Source organism: Pogona vitticeps, chromosome 1, assembly GCF_051106095.1.
Source record: "Pogona vitticeps strain Pit_001003342236 chromosome 1, PviZW2.1, whole genome shotgun sequence".
Lineage (NCBI taxonomy): Eukaryota > Metazoa > Chordata > Lepidosauria > Squamata > Agamidae > Pogona > Pogona vitticeps.
In genome coordinates this window covers 287,794,741-287,820,874 of record NC_135783.1, presented here as the reverse complement: position 1 = coordinate 287,820,874, position 26,134 = coordinate 287,794,741, and the positions used below count along the sequence as shown (strand labels likewise).

General features: G+C 43.0%; 2 long non-coding RNA genes across 2 annotated transcripts; both read left to right on the top strand.

The window, feature by feature from the left end:
* The first annotated feature begins 966 nt into the window (after positions 1 to 966).
* Positions 967 to 26,134, top strand: LOC140702698 (uncharacterized). Its single transcript, XR_012081943.2, has 3 exons — positions 967 to 10,119; positions 10,845 to 10,929; positions 25,986 to 26,134. It is a non-coding gene; the product is annotated as an uncharacterized LOC140702698 (long non-coding RNA).
* LOC144587870 (uncharacterized) lies at positions 17,473 to 18,693 on the top strand. The gene is made up of 2 exons (XR_013543059.1): positions 17,473 to 18,173; positions 18,330 to 18,693. It is a non-coding gene; the product is annotated as an uncharacterized LOC144587870 (long non-coding RNA).

Genomic DNA, 26,134 nt, shown 5'->3' with positions numbered 1-26,134 from the left:
GTTCCCTCCATTCTCCTGCAACTGTCTGAGGAAAAATACCATGTCTACGGTGGAGCTATTAGCTCGAAATCCACACTGTGATTCTGGATAGACTCTGTCTGCAAGCACCTGGAGCCTCTTCAGCACAACACAGGCAAGCAGCTTCCCTGCAATACTGAGAAGAGAGATAACATGGTAGTTATCACAGTCACCCCTGCCACCTTTGTTCTTGTACAATGTGATGATGTTTGCATCCTTCATGTCCTGTGGTACTCCACCTTCCCTCCAACAAAGACAGATTTGATACAGCTCGGCGGTGATGATCTCTTTACGGCACTTCAGCACTTCAACAGGGATGTTATCCTTCCAGGTGCCTTGCCAGAGGCGAGGGAATCCAAGGCCGCTTTTATTTCTGCTAAAGTTGGTTTGCTGACCATCTCTTCTGAGACAGCAGGCACTCAATATTATTTAATGCCTCTTCGGTTACTACATTCTCTCTAGAATACAGTAGACCCTTGACCTACAAAGGGCCCCACTTATGGACTTTTCGACGTACGGACAGCTTCAGCCACAAAATTTTGGATCAACTTGTGGCCGGAGCTTCGACGTATGGATCGAAAAAGGCAGAGAAAAAGGGTGGGAAATTCAAACCGTTGGTGGCGAAGAGGCTGCTTCTTTAGCTCTTTCACCCCAATGGTTTGGAAAAGGGAGGCTCAAGCTCCTGGGTTTCCACTGCTGCTGCTACCACCACCGGGAGGTAAGCCGCTGGACCATCCCGGCTGGGCTCAGCCTCCTGGGCTTCTAGCACCATCGGGGAAGCTCTTCAGAGAAGCCGTGCAGTGGGGAAGAAAGATTGGCTCCCGCCTTTCTACCCCACCGCGCGGCTTCTCCTGAAGCGCTGCGCCCGATGGTGGTTTCGGCAGCACTGAAGCCAGGCGACAGGGGAGAAAGGCAGTGGTGGAGGCCAGTCCCAGTGGCCATAGCCCTGACCCAGTGGCAGAGGCCAGGCCCAGCAGTGGTGGCCAGAGCCCTGGCCCAGCAGTGGAGGTTAGAGTCCAGGAGGCCTCCTGGCAGTGGTGGTCGTGGCGGTGCAGGTAAGGTGCTGCTTTTTTGCTTTTTTAAAACTGGTTTTTTTTGTCTTTTGTAGGGTGGGATTGGGGTGGTGGGGTTATGTTTGTGTGTGTGCGTGTGTGTGTGTGTGTGTGTGTGTGTGTGTTTGCAGCCCCAGGGGCTTGCAGTGTTTTATTTTTATTTTTTGGGGGGGTAGTTTTTTTCTTGGGCTGGAACAGATTAATGGCTTTTCAATGCATTCCTATGGGAAATGCATATTCAACCTACAGACTTTTCGACCTGCGGCCACCGTTCCAATACGGATTAAGTCCGTAGGTCGAGGGTCCACTGTATAGCTCAGAGTAGTGCTGCACCCAGCGTTCCATCTGCTGTGCTCAGTCCTGTCTGATCATGCCTGTAGCAGACTTCAAAAGAGCAGATTTCTTCTGTATTGGACCAAAAGCCTGCTCAATGCCATCATACATTCCCTTGATGTTACCTGTGTGCGCTGTTGTCCGTAAATGAGAGCAGCATTCTTGAAATGTTCCCATCATTCAGGTGCATTTGCAACAGCTGAGCCTGGAAGGGTTTCCTAAAGCACTTGGGCAAATTCCTCCACTTTTCTTTGATCGCAAGTCTTGCTGATGTCAATACATGGTCTTCCTTCTTTTTTCATGTGATATAATCTCTTTATTCACAGTTTGACTCTACTACACACCAGGGAGTGATCAGTATCGCAATCAGCACCCTGATAACTGCATGTGATTGTAATACTAGGAAGGCTAGAGCATCTAGTGAGGATCAAATCAAGCTGATGCCAATGCCTCAATCTTGGATGTCTCCAGGAGACTCTGTGTTGAAGCTTCTTATTAAAGAACATGTTGCTGACACAGAGACCATAATAACAGCAAAACTCCAGCAAGCATTGGCCATTTTTATCCATCTTCCCAATGCCAAAACTGCCTAGACATGTGGGCCAAGAATTGTGATCAGCACAAACTCTAGCGTTAAAATCTCCAAGAATGAACAGCAGCTCTCTCTCTCTCTGGGATTTTTTTGATAGCACCTGTCAGGTTGTTATATAATTTGTCTTTGACTTCTGTTGTACATGACAGTTTTGGTGTGTATGCACTAATGAGGGTGACTGGTACTGCTGATGAGTTGAGTTGCAAAGACTATTCTTTCATTCCCCGCTGTAGGTGGAACAATGGAACTCAGCACAGTATTTCTAATCACCAAGCGAACATCATATTCCCTGGTCTCATTCATCGGTTTTCCCTGCCAGAAGAATGAGAATTTTTTTTTCTTTAGCAGAGACCGAGTCTGGCAATCTCGTCTCTTGCAGGGCAACAATGTCCATCTGCAGCCTACTCAGTTCCATGTCAATGACAACTGTCTTGCGTGTGTCGCCTATTTCGTGGAGGTAATCAGAAAAGCCAGGTGTCATTGTCCGAACATTCCAGGTGCCCAATTTAGGGCAGAAGTTTTCTTATGATTAATCCATGGTGCAGGGTTATCGATCTGCTTATCAGCTTTTGCCCTAAACCCCATGCACCTCGTGTGGTTAACAGACCGTGGTGAGGCAGCACCTTACTGGTTGGGGGCAGCCCAGCTTAAGGTGGGTCGTAGGTACCTAGAGAGGTGCAATGACCTCTCCCACCATCAAGAAAGGCTACACAATAAAATATTTATCTGACATAAAGGGACAGTGGTGTTTAGTTACATTTCAAACCTAGTAGTTATTTCAGACCCCTGTTTAGTATTGAGTTCTTTTGAACTTTATCATGTAAAGAACAACAATAATGAAAGGAAACAACAGAGGAACAACATGTGATAATGTAAAGAATGACAAGCTTTGTTCTGAAACAGTAGGTCTAGTTCATTGGGAAGGAAAATAAGAGTAGATAATTATTGCATTTGGTAATGGCTTAGAAATGTGGCTAATATTTAACCTGTTAAGATGAATGTTCAGCATGAATATATATTTTATCTTAGCTGTTTCCTTTGAATTCTTATTCTGTAATTTTTCTTCACCGGAATATGAACTTTCATATCTTGTGAAGAATGTCCTGGAAGACTGAAGTGATCTGAGACAGGTTTCTTTGTATTGCAATCTCTGATGTCTGATTTATGCCCATTGATTCTTTTGCATACAAATTGTCCTGTTTGTCATATGTGGAGTGTGGAGGGGCACTGTTGGCAAAAGTCTGTGTTTGTGTATATGTTATTTTCATTGGAAATGTTTGTATTCTGCTGTAGCAGAATCAGATACTGTTCTTTTTTGGGTAGAGTCTGTGGGTAGTATGAAATGTGGATGTGGTAGAAGTATGTACTTGGAGAAGGCTGCAGGAATGCTGTCTGCACCCACTGCAGCAACTTACTGAGAGAAGTGAGAGAGGAAGAGAAAAAAGGCTGTAGCTTTCACTGAGAGGAGTGGGAGTTGGAGATGAAAAAGGCAACCTATAACTGCTGTTATGAGCCCCCCAAACAAAATCTGTCATCCAGTTGCCTTGTTCATCACTAACTCTATGAAAGGGCTGCAAGGAGCAATACAGGATGTGGTGTGTGTGTTTGTATGTGTGCCAAGGAGGAGCCCTGAAAGCCAAAAGAGGCCAATCCTTTGTCTTGCTATGCTGAGAAGTCTACTATTTGCTTTCTTGATGAGCCCAGATCATACTTGTGGAGCAGTCTGGTGCAATCTATTTCCCAATGATAACAAAACATGGGGAAATGCACACCAGCCAATGCTGATAGTGGAATTACTCCTGCAGAAGAATCACTTTAAGGGTAATCGCTCTCATTAAAGTGACCCTTTTCAATGCAACCAAGCATGTGCCTTCCCTTTGATCACATCCGCGGTTTTCTACCAACTTAATGAAACGGAGATAAATGGCAGTGTGTCCTTCCTCTCAGATCTTTTCCTTTGGGATCACTTCCTGTGTTCCCTCTTGCACCACTGTGTAGTGTGACACTAGAGTGAATTACAAGAATCCTTTTTGATACCTGTGCCCAGCAACCCTCCGGAAAATCCACAATGCAATTTCCCTGCATGGGTACTTCAGTGAACATTTAATTTAAAGAGCTCATCACTTTTTAGCTTTAATTTCCCAAACATGATTAAAACAGAGTAAGATCTAATTATCAGAGGTAATTCTAAGGCTTTCAACAACAAAGGTTTTGTTAGACCTAGACAATTTCCAAATAGTTTTAAAGACAATCAACTTTATTCTCATTATATACTTTAAAAGGTAGACAAAATAAATAATGGTAAGATTTTGGTTGATACTAAACTGGGATTTTTGGTTCAAAAAAAAAAAACCTGGAAGAATTTTAAACTGGAGGATAGAATGAAAATAGGGTTTAATTTTTGCCAAAAGTAAGAGTGGGTTGCTTTTTATTGGACTATTAAGATATTAAAAATACTTGAGTCAGTAGGTACTTTTTAAAGCGGGGTTTGTGGAACATGGGGAGAGAAGAAAGAGAAAAGTCCAAATATAGTGCTGATCAGATGTAGCAGCATCAATAAATGAGTTAAAGTAAGATCCCAAGATGGAGGCTGCAATATTATTGAAACAGCTTCGGATCATCTCTGTTGGCTTTCTTCATTTTCACAGATAGGGGCTTGCCAGTCACCTAGTACTTTCTCCATTGCCTTGTGTCAAGGCATATTTCTCCTTTTTGGCTGGGAACAGAAGCACACAGATACATGGCAATCCCCTAGCCGGAAGAGTTGGACTTTAAATTCGGTTGGCACACATAGTAGGCAAAAGATCTCAGTGGGGACCAAATTAAGAGTTTTACATATGTTTAGAGGAAATTAGAATCCTTGAGGGAGAAGTCCTTTACTGATGATAGATTTCCTTGCTGTGTTTGCAAACTCTGCTTTGAGATGCTATAATGTAAATTTTCCAGTCTCTTGCCCAGAGCCATGCTGAGAAATACTTTTTGAATGACAACCAGATTCAGTACAGGGTGACTAGTCAGAGGCTGAATGGGTGGCGGGGGGGGCGGAGATCCAAAGGATGGAACCATCACTTTTTGTGATTATTGTTTCCTCCCACCCAAGATGAAAACAAAGGAACTGAGTGAGCCCTGTGGTGCAGTGGTTAAACTGCAGTACAGTGGAACTTCTACTTACGAATGTCCCTAGCTATGAACGATCCAACTTATGAACAGCTCTGTTTGCAAAATATTGCTTCTACTTGCAAACGGAGCTTCAAGATACGAATAAAAAAACACGGGGAAGGCGGGGAAAGCACAAAATTTGAATTTTCTGTTGACTATTGGCCAGCGAAAAGGCTGTTTGTCTGCAATATCACTCGTCCAAGTGGTTAGAGTGGATAGGGAGAGAGTCTTCAGACTGCCTGGTACTGCCTGGTACTGTACTGTACGGACTGGTTTTTTGGGGTTTTTTTTGGATTATTGACTTTTTTTAAACAGAGAAACTGTCTGTTCAGGTTGAGTGCTTACACTGTACAGTATTTACTGTGCTGTACAGGGGTTTTTGCAGCTTGGTGGGGGGGGGTAGGGCTAGGTAGGGGGTTATGTTTCTGTGCCCTGATGGGTCTTGCAGTGTGGATTTAAAATGTGAAAAGTAGACTGTAATATTAAATTAAAATTAAATGTGAAAATTACTGTAATTTTAAAATGTAAAATTTATTTATTTATTTATTTGCATTCTGTGGCTTCTCGGGTTTGTGTACTGTGACCTTTCTGTTGCTTTAAAATGTGTGGGTTTAAAATGTGACTCCAAAGTCTTTTTTTTCCTTTGGGGATCTGTTTGCTGTAATAATGGTTGCTGGTTTGCTGATGCAGGCAGGCTGTAAAATGCAGTTTAGACTCCACAGTCTTTTTTTCCCTTAAAAACAGAAAATATTCTATGAGGGGCTGTGTTGGCTGTTGGTGCAGACAGGCTATAAAATGCAGTTTAGACTCTCTTTTTGTGATAAGGAGTTCTGTGCTGGAATAATGCTTGCTGGATTCTGCGGCTTCTAGAGTCTGTGTACTGTGACCTGTCTTTTGTTTTAAAATTTGTGTTTAAAATATGGCTCCAAGGTCTGTCTCTTTTAAAATCAGAAAAGTGTGGTGCTTGTTGATGCAGGCAGTCAGGCTTTAAAATGGAGTTTAAAATGGAGTTTTAAAATGGAGTCTACTGTAGACTCAAGGCTCTCCCCCCCCCCGTCTTCTCTCTCTTTCTCTCTCTTCTCTCTTCTTGTGCGTAATAGCATAAACCTTTGGCTGAGGGGTCTGTGTGCCCCAGTGATGACCTTCTTTCTTTATTTCCTCTTTTCCCCATTGTTCCTTCCCTCCCTCCTTTCCTGCCCTTTTTTTAAACCTAAAAGTTGCTTGGCTTGGCTTGGTTTTGTTTAAAAGCTGCTTGTTTTTAAAGGTGTTCTGTTTAGAGATGGTGCTCCCTCCTTCCCCTCCTTTCCTGCCCCCTCCTTTTACCCAAGTTCATCTTAGGTCAAAAGAAGAAAAATTCTCCCCCTAGTGGTAGAGGACGAATTAATCGGCTTTGCATTAGTTCCTATGGGAACTAATGCTTCTACTTGTGAACAGCGCCTCCAGATAAGAACGAAAAACAGCTGGAATGGATTAAATGGTTTTCAGTGTATTCCTATGGGAAATTTTGCTTTTACTTACGAACGTTTCAATTAACGAACATTTTCTGAGACAGATTAAGTTCATAAGTAGAGTTTCCACTGTACCACAATCAAGTCTCTGCTCATGACTTGAATTTGATCCTCATGGGTTCTGCTAGCCTTCCAAGGTCAGTAAAATGAGTACTCAGCTATCTGAGAGGCCAAGTGTTCCTTGCACGATTATGTTTCAAACTGCCCAGAATGTTCTCTAGCACTATGGGTGGTATATAAGTCAAAAAACAAAAACATACAGTCATGCCCCGCTGGACGATTACCCCACTCTACGACAAATCCGCTTGACGATTAGGTTTTTGTGATCACTTTTGCGATCGCAAAACAATGTTACAATGGGAAAAAAACCGCTTTACGATGATCGATTCCCTGCTTTGGGAACCAATTTTTTGCTTTACGACGATCAACAAATAGCTGATTGTCGGGTTTCCAAATGGCCACCGGCTGAAGAAAATGGCCTCCCGCTGTTTTTAGGCCTTAATTTTCACTTAACAGGCATCGGAAGATGGCCGCCCTATGGAGGATCTTCGCTGGACAAGCAGGTATTCAGCCCATTGGAATGCATTAAAAGGTTTTCAGTGCATTTCAATGGGCTTTTTTATTTTGCTTAATGACGTTTTCACTCTACAGCGATTTCGCTGGAACGAATTAATGTCGTCAAGCGAGGCACCACTGTATAACTTTTTTCTTGCATTTCTGTTCCATTTTTCTCCTTTGACTCTCCCATGTTGAGTTCAAGAGATAAAATAGATGGCAAACATTAACTTTTCCTTATCCTCCATGCATGACTTCTAATGACTTCAAAGAAATTCACTCCTTGTGGAGTTATCAGGTTTAAACTAGCACTTGGGAACCAATATAAATTGCCACTGATGGAGAAGAATGGATCCTGTTTGCATGTAGTCTCTGCTCATGAGCAAGAACATAGATTTTTCTCATGTGTAGAGCCTACGTATAGGAGTCTTTCCTCTTTAAAATCTATGTTATCACATTAGGAAAGTAATGATAGAGACAGATGGGACTATGCTGGTCCTCCTTAACTTTACTGAGGGAGCTGGATTGAAAAAATTATTCAGTAGGCCCCCTCCCTCCTTGTCCATTTAATTGCAAAAGTGCTGTTAAAAACAGAATCATGAGCTCATTGTTGAAAGAACAAAGGTGGTCCTCCCCCCCCCTCGCAAAGTCTAACGCTTCTGTTTTTTCAGTCACCAGTTTCACAAAGCCATCAGGGACAGCACAAGAAGCCTGGCTGGCTGTTTTCTATATTATCTCCTAACAGGTGAACAATTAGTTAATTGGTGCTGCTAATTACAGCATCCATTAAGCAATCCCAGGTGGCAGGTTTACCCTTCCTATCCATATCATTGAGATGTTTCAGCTAGAATTGTCGCACATACAAGTGAAGACAATTGCTTGTGTTATGCACGTATTAAGTACAGTCTGGTGCACTAGCATCAGTGATACAAACTGGCCTTTGCCACAGCATTTGATTATGCATGGCATTAGTCAGAATAGTTCCTGACCTCAATTCCAGGGAGCAGAGATGTTTAGAATAATGTCCTGATATAGATGTTTCAAGATATATCTGTTGCTGATGTTTTTAATTATAGCTTTCTTTCCCACCTCTTAGTTCAGAATAGGCAACCACCAGAAGTCCTTGTTTTCACATGCTCATCCCTGAAATTTTGAGGGTCTCACCCATTCCCATCATTCTGATCCATTTCCCTTATAAAAATAGGTGTTTACTGAAAATGCATTGTTATACTATATAGCTGCCCAAATTGTTTGTTAAATTGCTCCCTCCCATACATATCCCCAGAAGGGATGAGAGGACTTCAGGAGCTCAAATGTTGGGATAGGTGCAGGTACTGAGGGGCCTAGGAATGAGGGAGAGCTACATTTGGGCCCCTGGATGGGCTTGTGTAGACCTTGGGCCATGTGTTGTCCATTCTTGCTGAGTTGGACTACCTAGTTGTGGATCCCAGGCCCTGGAATTTGAATCCCAACCATACCTGCTAAGAGAGAGATCAGCTAAAAACACCAAGACTATGTGTGACTGGTTTGGTCATGCCCTGCCACTTATGTGGCTCTGGACAAACATTACAGTTCCAGAGAACCACAAGAAAGAAGTAATGGATCTAAGGCCATCTATATGGCCTTAGACCCAGGTCCTAGTGCACCACCCGAAGGAGGGAATGGTAAACCACTTTGGCTCATTTTATACCTAGAAGATCCTGTGAGGGTTACCGTAAAGTGGAATTGACTTTACAGCACATATTTATTACATTTTGACATGTGTACTTTTACATTATATTCCTGTGACTCTGAACTTAACTGATGATGAGTGTGGCTAAATCCTGCTTAAAACGTATAATGGGTGCAAGGTAAACTAGGCGTAGGAGAGCCAGATTCCAAAACAGTTCAAATCAAGCCAGTCAAAAAGTCCTGCAAGTAAACAGGGGGAAGCCAAAAGTATAGTCAGGCAGTTCAAAAGGTCACACATGGAAAGGAATCAGTAACAAAATCAAAGCAGAGGGCAATTAAGAACCCAGAAGTACGTTCAGTCCTACAAAAACACAGTCCCAAGCTGGGACTTATGTGTGCCACCTGGTCTCAACTCTCAACTGTACATACACTAACTCAAGTTTTGTTCCAAGATCTGAAATCCACTTCTCTGAAAGAAGGTGCAACAGTCTTGCTCTAATCCAGTGCTTCCCAACCTTGAATCCCAAGATGTTCTTGGACTGCAACTCCTGGTCAGCGCAGCTGTTGATGAAGGGTTCTGGGAGTTTTAGTCCAAGATCATCTAGGGACTCAAGGTTGGGAGCCACTGCTCTCATTCAATATTTTTGGTTTCAGATCTTCCAAGAAAGGATAAATTTTAAGGGCTTGATTTTAAAAAAAAAAACATTGTAAAGACTAACTTGTGCTTTTCAATTCTATGCTGCGCCCTTGTCTTTAAACAAGCAGCAAATATCACAAAGAAAAGACATAAAATAACAAGTTTGTGTTAGCACGATGCAATAGTTTATATAATAGATTCAGTTTCAGTGGTTAAAAAATAATAAGGGAGAGAAAACAAAAGAAGCATTTTCAAAAATTTATGTAGCTGTTTTCATGTCCTCAAAATGCAAAACAAGGATGGGGGAATAAAGTAATGGATACAATTGTTCTACTTTTTTTCCTTGAGAAACTTATACTTATCTAACATAAATCTAAACAATCTAACATCAACGTGACTGTTAAAAATTGGCTACCTCCAATTGAAAGGTAGCTGAATTAAATTTATGAACATTTTCCCACTAACTCTCCAATTTCTAGCTGAGTCGTCTAGCACCTGCTGCTGGAAGACTCATAAGCTCCTCTGTCCACCCATGGCTGGAAGAAAAAAAGCAATAACTTGCTGCTCTCCGAAGAATCAAAATCTTCTATCCAGGTGAGTGTCTCACTCTGCCCAATTCTAGGGCCATCCCTCTTGTTCCAGGCTATATGAAAGAGAAGACTTGGCTGTATTCCAAAAACAATACAATATGTGATACTCAGGCTGAGTGCAGTCTGTTCCTGAAGGAAAACCTGTAAGCTGAAGTAGAAAACCACCCCTGCTCAGTTTCTTTTTACTCCATGAGAGAAAAGATACAGATACATCAGGTATAATTTGTCCTGGAATCTAATGGCATCCAAGTAAGTTGGGTGGGCTTTGATTTGGCAGTGAGACAGAAACACTACAGGAATATTATCAGCATTAAAAATGGCAGACTTTAAATGTATGAGATAAACATCTTCTCTCTTGCAAGTGCTGGAAAGTGATATCAGTATTACACAATATCTTTATCAAACCTGAGGTGTTGGTATAGATTGGAGGCAGGACCAGGCAGTACATTCTGAAGAGCAGGTGTTCTGAGGAAAGCATTAATATGCCATCTATTAAGATGATTATTTTAGGAAGCACAAAGGTACTGGAGAGAAGCTTTGTCATAAATGGCTATCAGAGCTGGGCCAGTTTAAAGGCAGATTGTCTGTAAGGATTTTGGTCTAGGAGAGTTTGTCCCAATGAAAAATTGTCTTTCAAAGTCTTTTCCCCATTCTTTTCCTCATTCTTTTTATTTGCCACCTCTTCCCTAGCTTTGAGCTTCAAATCATCTTTCTCTTCACTTACAACAGATTTTTAATTATCCTGGTGCCACACTGTGATGAGACTGTGATGCCCACCCCGGCCGCTTTTGAGTCACATCGGCAAATCACATAGGTATAATCTCTATGGCAACTGACCCATGTTGAGAGAAAGAAAATAAGCTCAGCACTAAAGGTTAATTGCTGTTTCATTTATGCATTTTTGTGGAGTTCCAGCATTGTGAATTGAAGTTCTAATTAGAATCAAATTATCAGTAGATTGAACATCTTCTTTGTTATTAGGGTAAACTCGGCCTGGTTTCAAAACTGACTAGAAGAACCATAGCAAACCTTCCACCCTCTGCTATAGAAGTTGTATTAGAAAAAACCTTGCCTAGGCTTTATTTAATGTGGAAACAAGACTTTAATTTATTTTGCAGTCTGTAATTTTTCTGTATTTATAAAGATTTGCAGATGTAAGCTGTGATGATGTGGCTGACGTTTTTGGGGATATATACCTGGGTATTTCCTCATGGACCTGTCAAATTCATTAATTACTTGGGTAATCTAGAATGAGAAATATCTATCCCTTTTGAATTAAGAAATAGTACCATACCGATATGAACGCTGGCTAAATAACTCAGTAAGAGACGTTCATGCTGGCAAATAGATATAATATATTAATTGCTGATGATACAGTTTGGATTGGATAGACAAGACCACATCTCCATCTGTTTTTACTCAGATAGAGCCATGCTTCCACTTTAAGAGCTGCTGTGCAACTTTCTGGCTCAGCAGTAGGATGCCTTCTTTTTGGCATGCTTGTGTTTAGCCTATCCAGCAGTCTGAGTGTCCAACTGCCATCACGACAGCAGATTCTGAAGGAGAGTGAGAGAGAAAGTAGGGGGATTATAAGGGAAGGGAAGCAGGGGGAGAATGTGGAAAAACAGAACAGCACCGAGAGAGAGGAGAGAGAGAGAGAGAGAGAGAGAGAGAGAGAGAGAGAGAGACATTGTAAAAATAATATTCACTTCCCCTGACCCTCCACGGAAGATCAGGGGAAGTGCTTTATTGACAACTGACCAGGCAGGCTACAAGGGGCTGTTTATTGTTTAGACAGGAGGAGAACACAAAATGGTACATTGCTTCTACCCACAACCTCAACAGACCCTTTATAGCCACATCAATCCACACCACACTCAAAACAGCCAGTTAGGTATCTGGCTGCAAAGCAAGAGATTGGGAATTCAATTTTCCACTGCATTTCCCAGGAGAAGACCCAGGCTGTGTAACTCTGAACAATCTGCACAGTTCCAGAGTGCTCAGAAGGGTATGGTAAACCACTTCTGAGTGCACTGTACTTGGAAAATTCTGGAAGATTGCCATAAGTCGGAATTGAGGTGACATTACACATTTATTTTATTATTACTAAACCGTTACTGTTCACCACTGTAGCATAGGTTCCAATAGACAAGGATCAACCCATGGTTGAAATAGCTGCTGTGTTTTCATAAGATGAGTTTATACTCTTGTCACAGAAGAGTGACCACTAGATCTTTTGTATCCCAAGAAGAACAATATTAAACAGCAAAGGCCCTCACAAGACACATTTAAAAATGCAAAATTAATGTACTTTATTAATTATTGATTACAATTCTAATAAAAGGGGTTTCATGCATTCAACACATTCACACCACATACATACTCACCAAAGAGAGAAGAATTCTTTATTTGCATCGTCCAAGTTCCAAAGAAAGTAAAGGTAAAAGTTCCCCTTGACATTTAGTCCAGTCGTGTCCCACTCTAGGGCGCGGTGCTCATCCCCGTTTACAAGCCATAGAACCAGTGTTTGTCTGAAGACAGTTTCTGTGGTCACGTGGCCAGCGTGACTAGACACAGAACAAAGGTACATTACCACCAAGGTGGTTCCTATTTATCTACTCACATTTTTACATGCTTTCAAACTGCTAGGTTGGCAGGAGCTGAGACAAGGGACAGGAGGTCACTCCGTCGCGTGGATTTGATCTTATGACTGCTCGTCTTCTGACCATGAAGAACAGAGGCTTCTGTAGTTTAACCTGCAGTGCCACCACGTCCCCAACTCCAAAGGAAGTAGTTAGTTCCAAAAGCCTTTTGGTCTCATCAGACAAATTATGGTGGCCTAGACCCCTCTTTTTATATCCTTTTTAGGCAGGTTGCTAGCTGCGCATGAACATTAGATTTTTTTTGTTTCCCTGTAGATATATGGTCCTTATAACTTATTGTGAAGTATGTAATGCTTAATGTGTCTTCCATCACTTAGTAGATAGGTAGGGAATCTGCTTGCTCAGGAGGATCCTCGTACCAGGGTCTTCTTAGTCCCCGAGTTTGCTCTACTCCCTCAAATATCAGCAGATTTTTTTGTCAATTTCCTGAAAGCATAGTTCAAAATGTTCAATTCAATACCTGAATTTCTCACAGTGAGGGCTTATAGCCAGAAACACAAAGTCCCATAGTTCCTCTGGTTCTATCGGTTTCCATCTTTGTGTCCTAACTCTCTCTCTGGTTCTTCACCTTATTCCAGGCCAAATATGCACACACCTTACACTCTTCTGGGTGGAATCAAAACCAAGTGACATTGAAACCTAAAGACAATTATTTTCATCAGCCAATTAGCCATTCTGGGTTTTTGACAAGTTAACAATGATAATACTCATTTGAGTGCAGAGCTTTCTTCCATTACACATTGACATCATGCAGACAACACAGTCTTAGGATCAGGCCTCCTTCCCCTTCTTTACATTTCATTATACTGTACATGATTTTGAAAACTTGCACACTTTTTGTTGCCTTTTTGGATGGCCTTATAAAAATATCCCAATATGGATAGTAAGAAATTGTTAGCAGCTCCAAAGATATTGGTAATTGTGAAACTTGTTATGTTGAGGAGGATGGGAAAAATATGAAGTAATCTAATGAGTTATCATGAAGCAGCACTGATCTGCCCCATGAAAACAAAACTTTGCATACAAAATTATTACAAGAGACAGAAGATTTGTGAAGATGTCCAGTTTACCTCCTAATTTGGATAGCTAAATAGATAGTTTAATTCCTAAAAGTGATTAGATAGACAAATCCAAGGACGAGAAGGTTCCATCAGTAGTTGTATTGTCCATCTATGACTAGTAAATGGATCTTCTATGTTCTGAGGTAACACATCTGCAAAAATAATACAAGATGGTGGGAAAAGGTAAAAGTAGCTGGCTTGTGATGGGTTGGGCACTGGTGAGAGAAAGAGTGGTGCAGGGAATGATTGAAGCCTATTTCCATGAGTAGTGTTTAAAGGAGAGGAAGTTGAGTTAAGGAAAATTCAGTTCTTCGAAAAACCTCTGGTCTGTGAATATGGGACATTGTGCTTCTATATTCATGATTCAGAATGCCAGAAAGTAAACTGATATTGCTATACAATGTCATGCCCACACTACCAGGAGGAAATAGGATGACAATTTTTACATATCAAAGGGCAGTCTGAATGTTGCCGGCATCAATGGCAGCAGTCAAGATGGTCACTACTATTCACAAAGAGACACCAAGCAAGGGAAATCCTAGAAGCTGATACCTTTTTTTCAACAGTTAGGAATTTCTCACTTAATCATAAAACAATTATCAGGGCTGTTTTTCAAGAAGTGTGAACTCTCTATATAGATATTTGATATGTATATACTCTGTATGGAGAAAACAATCAATATGCAGGGTGTTCTTCTGTGTCTCTCACACAATCAAAAAGTATTCTGTTCTTCCCCATTTGTACCAATAAAAATCCTGCTGTCTTTCTACCATTGTTTCTGAGATACGGGTTTTTGTCTCTTTCCTTTTAAAGAAATTTGTTATCAATGAGAGCTACAGCAAAAGAAAAAAAAAAGGGGGGGGGGAGAGAAGAGGCTGTACCTGAAGTATATTGAAGCACTATATCTGAATTTGAAGATATGAAAAACAGTTTGCACATGCTCATTGAAATAATGACCGTTTCACAAACTTACATTTGTTAAAAGGACACACTACACCAACTTGAAACAATGATATATGAGATCAATAAATGGGTGGTGGTTCATGATAATTTAATGAACCCTGCCTCCTTTCCATTCCCATTTTCTTTTAACAAGAGGAACACTGCTGATAGTCAGGATCTACCACGCAAACCCAATTTGCTGTGAGAACTAAATTGCCTCAGCCCTACAAAGTTCCTGCAGCATTCGCTCTTCCCGAGTAATTTTTTTTTTAAAAAATGAGAAATCTATGTTCCTTCTACCTTCTCTCAAACCCAATTCTACATTTCTAGATCAAGCAGATGTGTCATACATTAAAATGTCCCATTACATTTTCAACATGAAGTTACTTTCTGAGTGAGATTTTGTATGGGATGCCAGTAAGGGTTTGCTCAGAGGATCGAGAAAGGCAGCCCTCAGGTTTGTAACATCCCTTTTGCTATTGATTAGAACCCTGAATCCACCAGATAATCCCCAAAGCAAGTTGCTTGCTTTACCAGCAGCTCCAAATATTTGCTGAACATTTTTTATTATTAATTAATTAATTAATTAGATTTTTACCCTGCCCCTCTAGACCATGTCTATATTATAGTTAATATAACTAACTGTGCACTGGAATACTGTAACATACATAGACACAGACAGACTGACTTTGAGTTGCAACAGAATAGGGATCCCAACCTAGACATGAAAACTGTTATTGTTACAAAGCTGGGAGCTGGAAAACCACTCTCAGCAACTGACAGATGGATCCCACTATATCCCAGCATCAAACTCTGCCCACCGTTAGACCTGGGGATTGATCCTGTGTATTATGTGCAGTCTGATCTTCTAAACTAGGGTGGGCAACGTCTGGCTGTCAGGGGTCCATTTTTAATCCCTGGGACAAGCTTCAGCCTGCACATCATTAAAAAACAATGGTGTAATTTCCCCTCATCTTTTACTTTTTCAGGGAAGCAGGCCTGGTTTATTACTGCTTCTGAATAAGGCATAACTCACAGTAAAGCAAACCCCTGCATTATGGTTTAGAGAGGAACAGGCACTCCTAGAGGCTTGTAGGCACAGCAATGTTTATTAAAACATTTTCCTCCTGCAGATTTGGGAGGGTGCAGGGCGAGTAGAGTGCATGTGCTTCAGCATATTTCCCACTCTTGCTATGTATGTTTGTCTGCAAGTATATGCTGGCATGGGTCTTGAAAGATACAGGATCAAGTTCCTACTGCGCCACGAAACATTGCTGGTGACCCTGGGCCATTCACTCTCTTGCAGTGTGATCTACTTCGTACAGCTGTTGTGACATTAAAAGAGCTCAAAATATAAATAATACATAATACAAGAGACAAAATATAAATGTAAATAAATAAGAGTTGCTTCTAATTATACTTGCATAGGGCAGAATCCAGCTCTGCTCTAACCCAACATTTTACTCACTCACCTAAGACTCTTCCAATGTGGTGTGATATGGGTTCCTCATTTAGATATTTTCATCTGGGCAAAGTCTGTGAACATTACTTTTTGAACTCTCAATTCTCAGTGCCCAAAGAATGTGGGCAGGGAGTTCTGAGAGTTGTAGTCAAAAAAAGTAACTGTTCTGAGTTCTACACCTGTCATAGTGAATTCCCTCCATTACTTTCAATGTATCACTGAAAACGGCTATCTAGTATCGCTCTCCCTACATCTCAGCAATCTAATGTAAGATGTCTCCAATGTGGACAAGGTTAAATCTTTCTTCCTCCAACCAGTTTCTCCACCCCCATGCATGTAAGTGTAGGCCCAGCCTTCCCACTGACACTGGATATGACTTCTGGGTTGAAAAAGCTAAACACTCTTGTCACAGTGGATTATCCTTATAAGAGTTTTCATTTTAGTGCTGGATGGTTAGTCTGCTGCCTAAGTGTATATGTTATGGATCAAGTATTATTAGAAGAGGCAGTTCCTTAACTGCTGAAAAGTGTAATTGTCAGAGCACAAGCTTTTCACACATCCTGTAGCTTGACAATTAGTTTGCTTTGTTTTGTGATTTGTCATCATCAAATATAATACTTTTACAGCAGTCTAAGTGCAACAGCAGCTCTGACCTCTTCAGCTCTCCTCCTCTTTCTGATTCAAATTTCATGGATTGCATCAGCTTCATGTGCTGACTCTGTGGCTGCACACCTGTTTTACGATGGATGCTGATTAGCAAACGTTGGTTCATGTACAAAATAGTAAATTCTCTATTGTAGGTCTTAATATCATGACACATCAGTAGTAGGGTAATGGTAGCTTTATTCAAACTCAAATTTGACAGGTGCCACGCCCCCCTTTTGGACCCCCAGCAGCGGAAGGGGAGGGACTTCCGGCGTCTAGGCTCGACCCAGGCCCCTTCCGGCGGAAGGGGCTGGTCGAGCGGTGACGTCGGGGGTTGTGGGGGTCACCGTGGGCCTATAGGAGTGTATTCCTAGAGTCTGGGGTCCCCCGTGACCCTAGGGTGGCCTGAGGATTGGTCCCCGAGGGGTTGTGCCACCCCCACGGCCCTATGGACCAATGGGGAGCGGTTGGAGGGGCTTGGCTAGAAAGGGCGGCCCTAGGGCATGCCCCAGCATGCCTTTAGGCCCTGCATGACGTCAGGGGTTGTGGGGATCACCGTGGGCGTGTCTTTTCCTAGAGTCTGGGGTCCCCCGTGACCCTAGGGTAGCCTGAGGATTGGTCCCCGAGGGGTTGTGTCCCCCCACGGCCCCTGTGGACCAATGGGGAGCGGGTGGAGGGGGTTTGGCTAGAAAGGTTGGCCCTAGGGCATGCCTCAGCATGCCCTAGGCCCTGCAAGGGTGGGAAAGTCCCGGGGATTTGCAGAGAAGCTATAAACGTGGTTCGGGACCCTTCTGCGCGCTCTTGCGGCTCTTTGCAAAGGTCTTGTGGCTTTAAAGACATGGCTGACAAGGAGAACAAAGCTCCCGAGGCATGCCAAAAGCTTGCGGGAAAGCCCGGGAGGCGTTTGCGTCCCAAAGGCTACTATTATGGGCCGGTGGGATTTTCCATGCCGTTGTGTCCATTAGGAACTCCTACAAGACTAAAGGCTAGCCTTCCCAAAGACCCAGAAAAGTTAAGAAAAAAATGCAAGTCTGCAGAAGACGTATTTGTATTTACCGCAAAGCCTAAGCAGAAGCCGAAAAACACAAGAAAACCGGACTGCACACTGATGTGGGGTGATGATGAAGATGCTGAGCCTCAGTGCGTTGATGGCGAACAAGGTATAAAAAGAGATTTACAGAAGCCGCCGGGTTTTGCGGAGATTGACGATGGTGCTGAGCAGCAAATGTTGGCAGAGGCTCCAGACGAAGGCTTTGAGAGTGATAAAGAGAACCAAGTCAACCTGGTAAGACCAATTTTCTTTTTAAAAAGTCTTATTAAGGGTTCCGTTATAAGGGCTTTAAATGCCATAGTTAAGGATTTATGCTAGGGTTGGGGGGGGGGCGGGGCGGTAAAGGGCCTTTTAAAAATGACTAAAACCTTGTTTCATTTTCAATCACAGGAGAGCTTGTTTCAAGCTCAAACTCAGGAGGGCCCTGAACATGATGGTGATGATGATGATGAGGGGCTTGAATGTGACTGTGGATATTGGGCGCACAGAAAGGCCCTGAAAGCGGCAGGTTGCATCCCTTCAAGAGAGAATACTTCCTGAATGACTATATAACCTGCAAATATATCCTGTATTGTGTGTGTGTGTGTGTGCTTCTACCTGTACCTTCTGCTGTATTGCGTGTGTTTCTACCTATGTCTTCTGTAAAAGCTAAAATGTCTGCCCTGTATTTCTACTAGCACTGAGATTTAGATGTATGCTTTACAATATTCTTGTAATATACTGTCTTTTAATAAAGAGTCTTTATTGTACCATACATTGCTCATATATGTGCTAATGGCTGAGCTGGATGCACGGGGGAAATTATTGCACAATATCTATTATACACCCTCATCAGCGGGGAGTTTTGGAGGTCTGAAGCCTCTCTTTAGGGAGGCCAAAAAACAGGTGAAAACCTTGAAACTCGGAGATGTTTCTCGATGGCTGTCCGACCAGGATGCCTATACGTTGCATAGGCCTGCTAGAATTCATTTTAAAAGAAATAAGACAGTGATCATCCAAAATAGATGATCAATGGCAGGCAGATTTGGTTGATATGCAACAATATGCTCGGCACAACAAGGGTTGCAAGTATATTCTGGTCTGTATAGACATTCTTTCTAAGTACGGCTGGGTAAAAGCGCTCAAAGGCAAAACAGGCAAAGAAGTGGCCAGAGCCTTTGAAGCCATTTTCAAACAAGATGGAAGAAAACCTGACAAAATACAGACGGATCGTGGCGGTGAATTTCTAAACAGACCTGTAAGCAGTTTATTCAAGAAATGTGGAATACAGCATTTTGTCACCAATAATGAGGTCAAAGCAGGGGTTGTTGAGAGGTTTAACAGAACATTAAAAACAAAAATGTGGAGGTATTTCACGGCTAATAACACCTACAGGTATGTGGATGTATTACCGCAGTTCCTTAAAAGTTATAACCATAGCCTTCATAGAACTATTAAATGTAGGCCTGTAGATGTGAATCATCACAATGACATGGTCGTCTGGAAAAGAGTCTATGAGCCCTCTGTTGGAACAAAAAAAGAAGTTCCAAAACTCAGAAAAGGGGACCGTGTGAGGGTTTCTAAAAGGAAGGGTGTATTTGATAAGGGCTATGAACAGAATTTCACCACCGAGATATTTATTGTGGACCGTGTTGTAAAAGGTACAGAGAGACCTGTATATCAGCTAACGGATTATGATGGGGATGCCATAATCGGAACTTTCTATCCTGAAGAACTGCTGAAGATCAATGACAGGGAAGACCGGTTGTACAGAATTGAAAAGATTTTGGGCACAAAAGGTCGAGGTCGAAGAAAGCTCCACCTAGTCAAGTGGTTAGGTTGGCCTAGTAAGTTTAACAGCTGGGTGTCAGCCTCAGAGGTTTCTGAGATCGTATAGGGACAGAGAAGCAAAATGGGAGATTATGGTTTTTACATCACACTACCCAGCAACGCCTGTAAGAAGGTTTTTCCTCAAAATACAAATGCCAGCTTTACGACAATGTTGCCCAAGCCCTTAGATTTGATTGGTGTTTGGGAAGTTGGTCTAGCAGAGATACAGTATCCTCGGAGCTGGTACACACTCCTGAAAAATACCCCATTTTCAATTTCTGAGGGTACAAATAAATGGATCTTTCAGTTACACAGGGGCTATTACAAGGACATTCCTGATCTTCTGAACAACATGAATGACACTATAAAACAAGCTATAGATCTACAAGAAACATGGTTGGCCTACGACCCCGTCATGGGAAAAGTTAGATTCACAGGCCCTGAAAATTACTTATTTTCAGCGGGTGCTGAGTTAGCCCACATTTTGGGGGCCCCCCCGGATGTGCCCGTCAGAAAAATACCGCATGCTGCAGACCTTACTGGGGGATTCAGTTCCTTGTACGTCTATACAGATATCATCGAGCACCAAATCGTGGGAGACCATGCTGTGCCTCTGTTACGCTGCATCCCCGTCAAGGGAGAAACCTACGAATGTGTTACAATTACCTACGACAAACCGCATTACGTGTTGATGAGCAAGAACCACATCAACACTATAACCATTGAAATAAAGACGGATCAGAACCAACCCGTGCCATTCACTCTGGGGAAAGTTGTTGTGCGGTTGCATATACGTCCCAGAAAAGGCTGTGTTTAGGAAGAGATCAGAAGGACGCTAAAATGGTGGTGTTGAAAGACTACGGGGATGTTAATGTTTATAGAGCGTACTATAAGGCCCAGGCAGGGCGTGGCCTCCCCGGTTTTCACGGATCTGTAAACATGTACGGAGCAGGACTGGGGGGCATTTTTCGTGGATTGTTCCGAAAGGCCGTCCCCCTCTTGAGGAGAGGCTTTGAGTTTATTAAGCCCCACATTAAGACGGCCGTACATAATATCGCCGGAGACGTCGCGAGTCATGTTATGAAAAAAGTGAGACCCCAAGAAGGCTCAGGACTCACGTACATGAAAAGAAGGGGTGGAGTTAAACGAAAAGCGGGTCATCTACGCCTAGGTCCACCTAAACGGTTAAACAGCGGATTGCCTCCCAAAAAACGTCAGAAGCTTGAGAACAGGAAGAAGAAAGCAAGCCGTAAGATAAAGGGTCTGAAGCGGTGCAGGGGAGACATATTTTAAAATGGCGTTCATTCACGGCTCCTCTGAAGAGTGTGCCAAATCTGAATTGGATATTTTTCAGCTATCACCTACACAAACCAGCGTGGAAAGCTGTATGTATATAGAGGTCCCTCCCTTAGCAGCGCTAACACCCAACGGCCAAATAGAGTTTTATATAACTGGTAACAGTGAAGATTATATCGATTTAAACAATACCTTGCTCTACGTGGTGTGTAAGATCACAAAAGCAAATGGGTGCTCAAGCTGTCAGCGCCGTAATTCATAAGCAGCTCTATCATCGCTCTATAGGGGTAGCAATTATTACTCTGACTGATGAGCCGATCTCCAAGGGTAACGTCCAGTTGGCTAAAGAGCGAGGCAATGGGATAATTTACAAAGCCCACTTTAGCATCCACAGCGATGTTTGTCCCATTTGCTTTTGTGATCTTACACACCACGTAGAGCAAGGTATTGTTTAAATCGATATAATCTTCACTGTTACCAGTTATATAAAACTCTATTTGGCCGTTGGGTGTTAGCGCTGCTAAGGGAGGGACCTCTATATACATACAGCTTTCCACGCTGGTTTGTGTAGGTGATAGCTGAAAAATATCCAATTCAGATTTGGCACACTCTTCAGAGGAGCCGTGAATGAACGCCATTTTAAAATATGTCTCCCCTGCACCGCTTCAGACCCTTTATCTTACGGCTTGCTTTCTTCTTCCTGTTCTCAAGCTTCTGACGTTTTTTGGGAGGCAATCCGCTGTTTAACCGTTTAGGTGGACCTAGGCGTAGATGACCCGCTTTTCGTTTAACTCCACCCCTTCTTTTCATGTACGTGAGTCCTGAGCCTTCTTGGGGTCTCACTTTTTTCATAACATGACTCGCGACGTCTCCGGCGATATTATGTACGGCCGTCTTAATGTGGGGCTTAATAAACTCAAAGCCTCTCCTCAAGAGGGGGACGGCCTTTCGGAACAATCCACGAAAAATGCCCCCCAGTCCTGCTCCGTACATGTTTACAGATCCGTGAAAACCGGGGAGGCCACGCCCTGCCTGGGCCTTATAGTACGCTCTATAAACATTAACATCCCCGTAGTCTTTCAACACCACCATTTTAGCGTCCTTCTGATCTCTTCCTAAACACAGCCTTTTCTGGGACGTATATGCAACCGCACAACAACTTTCCCCAGAGTGAATGGCACGGGTTGGTTCTGATCCGTCTTTATTTCAATGGTTATAGTGTTGATGTGGTTCTTGCTCATCAACACGTAATGCGGTTTGTCGTAGGTAATTGTAACACATTCGTAGGTTTCTCCCTTGACGGGGATGCAGCGTAACAGAGGCACAGCATGGTCTCCCACGATTTGGTGCTCGATGATATCTGTATAGACGTACAAGGAACTGAATCCCCCAGTAAGGTCTGCAGCATGCGGTATTTTTCTGACGGGCACATCCGGGGGGGCCCCCAAAATGTGGGCTAACTCAGCACCCGCTGAAAATAATTAATTTTCAGGGCCTGTGAATCTAACTTTTCCCATGACGGGGTCGTAGGCCAACCATGTTTCTTGTAGATCTATAGCTTGTTTTATAGTGTCATTCATGTTGTTCAGAAGATCAGGAATGTCCTTGTAATAGCCCCTGTGTAACTGAAAGATCCATTTATTTGTACCCTCAGAAATTGAAAATGGGGTATTTTTCAGGAGTGTGTACCAGCTCCGAGGATACTGTATCTCTGCTAGACCAACTTCCCAAACACCAATCAAATCTAAGGGCTTGGGCAACATTGTCGTAAAGCTGGCATTTGTATTTTGAGGAAAAACCTTCTTACAGGCGTTGCTGGGTAGTGTGATGTAAAAACCATAATCTCCCATTTTGCTTCTCTGTCCCTATACGATCTCAGAAACCTCTGAGGCTGACACCCAGCTGTTAAACTTACTAGGCCAACCTAACCACTTGACTAGGTGGAGCTTTCTTCGACCTCGACCTTTTGTGCCCAAAATCTTTTCAATTCTGTACAACCGGTCTTCCCTGTCATTGATCTTCAGCAGTTCTTCAGGATAGAAAGTTCCGATTATGGCATCCCCATCATAATCCGTTAGCTGATATACAGGTCTCTCTGTACCTTTTACAACACGGTCCACAATAAATATCTCGGTGGTGAAATTCTGTTCATAGCCCTTATCAAATACACCCTTCCTTTTAGAAACCCTCACACGGTCCCCTTTTCTGAGTTTTGGAACTTCTTTTTTTGTTCCAACAGAGGGCTCATAGACTCTTTTCCAGACGACCATGTCATTGTGATGATTCACATCTACAGGCCTACATTTAATAGTTCTATGAAGGCTATGGTTATAACTTTTAAGGAACTGCGGTAATACATCCACATACCTGTAGGTGTTATTAGCCGTGAAATACCTCCACATTTTTGTTTTTAATGTTCTGTTAAACCTCTCAACAACCCCTGCTTTGACCTCATTATTGGTGACAAAATGCTGTATTCCACATTTCTTGAATAAACTGCTTACAGGTCTGTTTAGAAATTCACCGCCACGATCCGTCTGTATTTTGTCAGGTTTTCTTCCATCTTGTTTGAAAATGGCTTCAAAGGCTCTGGCCACTTCTTTGCCTGTTTTGCCTTTGAGCGCTTTTACCCAGCCGTACTTAGAAAGAATGTCTATACAAACCAGAATATACTTGCAACCCTTGTTGTGCCGAGCATATTGTTGCATATCAACCAAATCTGCCTGCCATTGATCATCTATTTTGGAAACCACTGTCTTATTTCTTTTAAAATGAATTCTAGCAGGCCTATGCAACGTATAGGCATCCTGGTCGGACAGCCATCGAGAAACATCTCCGAGTTTCAAGGTTTTCACCTGTTTTTTGGCCTCCCTAAAGAGAGGCTTCAGACCTCCAAAACTCCCCGCTGATGAGGGTGTATAATAGATATTGTGCAATAATTTCCCCCGTGCATCCAGCTCAGCCATTAGCACATATATGAGCAATGTATGGTACAATAAAGACTCTTTATTAAAAGACAGTATATTACAAGAATATTGTAAAGCATACATCTAAATCTCAGTGCTAGTAGAAATACAGGGCAGACATTTTAGCTTTTACAGAAGACATAGGTAGAAACACACGCAATACAGCAGAAGGTACAGGTAGAAGCACACACACACACACACAATACAGGATATATTTGCAGGTTATATAGTCATTCAGGAAGTATTCTCTCTTGAAGGGATGCAACCTGCCGCTTTCAGGGCCTTTCTGTGCGCCCAATATCCACAGTCACATTCAAGCCCCTCATCATCATCATCACCATCATGTTCAGGGCCCTCCTGAGTTTGAGCTTGAAACAAGCTCTCCTGTGATTGAAAATGAAACAAGGTTTTAGTCATTTTTAAAAGGCCCTTTACCGCCCCGCCCCCCCCCAACCCTAGCATAAATCCTTAACTATGGCATTTAAAGCCCTTATAACGGAACCCTTAATAAGACTTTTTAAAAAGAAAATTGGTCTTACCAGGTTGACTTGGTTCTCTTTATCACTCTCAAAGCCTTCGTCTGGAGCCTCTGCCAACATTTGCTGCTCAGCACCATCGTCAATCTCCGCAAAACCCGGCGGCTTCTGTAAATCTCTTTTTATACCTTGTTCGCCATCAACGCACTGAGGCTCAGCATCTTCATCATCACCCCACATCAGTGTGCAGTCCGGTTTTCTTGTGTTTTTCGGCTTCTGCTTAGGCTTTGCGGTAAATACAAATACGTCTTCTGCAGACTTGCATTTTTTTCTTAACTTTTCTGGGTCTTTGGGAAGGCTAGCCTTTAGTCTTGTAGGAGTTCCTAATGGACACAACGGCATGGAAAATCCCACCGGCCCATAATAGTAGCCTTTGGGACGCAAACGCCTCCCGGGCTTTCCCGCAAGCTTTTGGCATGCCTCGGGAGCTTTGTTCTCCTTGTCAGCCATGTCTTTAAAGCCACAAGACCTTTGCAAAGAGCCGCAAGAGCGCGCAGAAGGGTCCCGAACCACGTTTATAGCTTCTCTGCAAATCCCCGGGACTTTCCCACCCTTGCAGGGCCTAGGGCATGCTGAGGCATGCCCTAGGGCCAACCTTTCTAGCCAAACCCCCTCCACCCGCTCCCCATTGGTCCACAGGGGCCGTGGGGGGACACAACCCCTCGGGGACCAATCCTCAGGCTACCCTAGGGTCACGGGGGACCCCAGACTCTAGGAAAAGACACGCCCATGGTGATCCCCACAACCCCTGACGTCATGCAGGGCCTAAAGGCATGCTGGGGCATGCCCTAGGGCCGCCCTTTCTAGCCAAGCCCCTCCAACCGCTCCCCATTGGTCCATAGGGCCGTGGGGGTGGCACAACCCCTCGGGGACCAATCCTCAGGCCACCCTAGGGTCACGGGGGACCCCAGACTCTAGGAATACACTCCTATAGGCCCACGGTGACCCCCACAACCCCCGACGTCACCGCTCGACCAGGGTCGAGCCTAGACGCCGGAAGTCCCTCCCCTTCCGCTGCTGGGGGTCCAAAAGGGGGGCGTGGCACCTGTCAAATTTGAGTTTGAATAAAGCTACCATTACCCTACTACTCACATCTCTTTAGACTGAACCAATGTTTCGTAGAGGTTGCACAAAGATTCATCAGCATATATGATTAATCAGACAAGAATGTCTGCGTAAATCATGTACCTTTTTAACAGATTTCAGTTTCTAATGACAGGCAATTTGCAATTTTGGCCCTGTGTGTATTCTATGAGTTCCTCCTTATACCTAATATTACTGACTGTGTATTGTGTTTCAGTGCCTTTTGTGTGATGGGAAGGTTGTAATGAATGGACAGGAACTGAACAGCAACTTTATAATAAAAATGGGCTATGTTTAGACACATGTAAACAGTATTTTTGAAATGACAGTTATACCTTAATAAATTTTCTTAACAGCTTCCCTCCCAGAACCCATTTTTACAAGTGGATCAGCAAAACCAGCTTACACAGTGGAGTTCTAAGTAATACATAACCAGACCAAAATGGCATTTCACAAAGAACTAGATGATTACCAGTGTGAAACTCTGGAAGACTCCACCACAGGT